Here is a 2503-nt window from a genome sequence, read left to right as displayed (position 1 = left end):
GTTCTAGTTCTAGTTCTGTTCTAGTTCTGTTCTAGTTCTGTTCTAGTTCTGTTCTAGTTCTGTTCTAGTTCTGTTCTAGTTCTGTTCTAGTTCTGTTCTAGATCTGTTCGAGATCTGTTCGAGATCTAGTTCTGCTATAGTTCTGTCCGAGATCTAGTTTTGTTAAAGTTCTGTTCTAGTTCCGTTCTAGTTCTGTTCGAGATCAACATTTAATGTGGTTTGTGGCTTAACGCCGTATTATATTTACTTTCTTTAACTATTTAAACCACACATATTTAAATCTATATAAGAATATTGGTGTTGTAGGAAAAATATGGGCTAAATATGTAAATATATGTATGTATGACATTTTAAACAACTTTGTCTGTCTGTCCATCCAACCAAAACAACCAACCATCCGTCTGTATGTCAACCATTGTTGTCTACTGTTGTTCATTTCGAAACCAATAGTTTGGTGGAACCACCACTACCTCAAAAAACCCACTTCGTTTCATTTGTTTTTATCCTTTAGCACTACAAGTTTGTCATTATGTCATTATTTCAAGCGTATCCTTATTTTATATTTCTCGTTTTTTTTTTTAACTTACAATTTTTGTTCATTTTCATTTTTATGCATCGCTACTAGAATGTTGGCCATTGTATTTATGTTGCAGTGCATCATCATCATCATCGTATGTATCTTATCGCATATGAGGCTTGAAGTATATTGACAGTGCATTTTGACAGTAGTTTAGTGGTGGTTTTGTGGGTGTTTATTGTGGCAGTGGATTGGGCCCTAGTGTGGGTGAGTTGTGACAACAAATGCATTGTTTTGAGCTGTGAGAAAATTGCACAGCCATTTAAATGTTTCAGTTTTTCTTTAGCTTTTGTCTGTGTGTGTGTTTTGTAATATATAACTTATGACATACATTATTTACGGTGGTTTATATATGTATATGTATGTATGTATAAACTAGATGCAGGGTGGTGTTTGGTTTTTACTCTTTTTCGATTTTTTTCTGTTTGCTTTATAGACTTTTAATGCGTATTTTTTAAGTTAAGGGCTTTTCATGAAAAATAATTTCGAAATTTAAGAAGCTTTTAATGCAGGCTGTTTATTTTTCTAACCATATTGAGAGTAAGTTTAGTGGAAAACTAACGAGATAGAAATATGAAACTTAAAGCAAAAGATTTATATTCGTTGCAGTAGAGTTAATATTAAAAATTAAATTTGAAATTATTACTAGCCTTGGATTAGGAGGGTAACTTGGTAAAAAATTTTATAAATTTTGAAAATTTCAACCCGAAATTGTAGTGCTTTAAAACATTATTATTTCTAATATTATTAAATTTATAATAATTTTGTTTAAATTAATGACATTATTGATTTCTCATATAATATCCTTAAGGCTATCTATACTCTATACTATTACAATAATTTCTTAATACCCCCCAAGTATACTTTATATTATAACCTATTCCTTTAATATTTGCTATATTTAAATAGCTCCTGTGGTTATGCTTTAGTTTTATATTATATATTTTTTAAATCAAAGGAAATTATTCAACAATATTATTGTTATTATAATGAGCAGTACATTTTCTTTAAATATATTTTTTCCTACCATAATCATAATAGTTATAACAAAAACAACACCTCTAGTTATGCTTTACTTATTTCGTTTTTAAACTCTATACCTTTACCTAAAGGTATGCTTTAATTTTTTAATTACATTTACAACAAAAAAAGCAAAAAAATCTTCAATGTTTTTGTGCTTTTTAGTATTTAAATGTCTTTGTGTATGTGTAAGAGAGTGAGTGAGAAAACGTGTTTAACAAAAGAATATTTAATTCAATCATCCACAAAGTATGCAACAACTTGGAGGTTTATGTTTTGTACTTTCTTTTTGCTAGTAGTTAGTAGTAGTTTTTGTTGTTTAAAAAAAGTATTCTGCTTGTGAATAGAGAAATTTAGAACAAAAAATCACTCTAGGATTTGTTTCTATACATTTCTTAGACCTTTTTTGTGCTGCTGCTGATTTTTCGTTAAATTAAGTTCCTCTTTTAGTGAGAGTGTGTGAGTTTTTTTTTGTTGTCACCCTTAGACGTATGCATTGCTTTTTTCTTTTCTATTTAAATTCCTAAAGTGAGTGAGTGTAGTGATTTTTAGGGGGAGTAGGTTTGGTTGGTGTTTTTAAGTGCAAATGTGTTTAATTGTGTGGCTTAAAAAAGGAAGTATATTTTGTTAATTTCTCATTTTAATGTTTGCTCGTTCATCCGTTTCGTCCGTTTGTCTCATTCCCTTTTGTTTGTTTGGCGTTCTCTATGTTTGTTGTTTGGTTAAACGAGGGAAAACTCAAAGAAAACTCTTTTTTTCCGTTCTATTTCTGTTCTTTTTTAGATCTGGTTCAGTTCGAGTTCAGTTCTAGTTCTAGTTCAGTTCTAGTTCAGTTCTAGTTCAGTTCTAGTTCAGTTCTAGTTCAGTTCTAATTCAGTTCTAGTTCAGTTCTAGTTCAGTTCTAGT

At 29.9% G+C, this 2503-nt stretch overlaps 1 protein-coding gene across 2 annotated transcripts in view; it reads left to right on the top strand.

Moving 5' to 3' along the window:
- Positions 1-631: 631 nt before the first annotated feature.
- Positions 632-2503, top strand: part of LOC111683247 (protein boule) — a 20659-nt gene continuing 18787 nt past the window's right edge. For both annotated transcript variants that reach the window (XM_046950957.1, XM_046950956.1), the window contains exon 1: positions 632-784. The gene's annotated coding sequence lies outside the window, so the exon portion shown is untranslated. The remainder of the gene's footprint in view (positions 785-2503) is intronic.

The sequence above is a fragment of the Lucilia cuprina genome, chromosome 5, assembly GCF_022045245.1.
Source record: "Lucilia cuprina isolate Lc7/37 chromosome 5, ASM2204524v1, whole genome shotgun sequence".
NCBI classification, from domain to species: Eukaryota; Metazoa; Arthropoda; class Insecta; order Diptera; family Calliphoridae; genus Lucilia; species Lucilia cuprina.
Note: the sequence above shows the minus strand (reverse complement) of the source record. Positions and strands in the feature narration are given on the sequence as shown.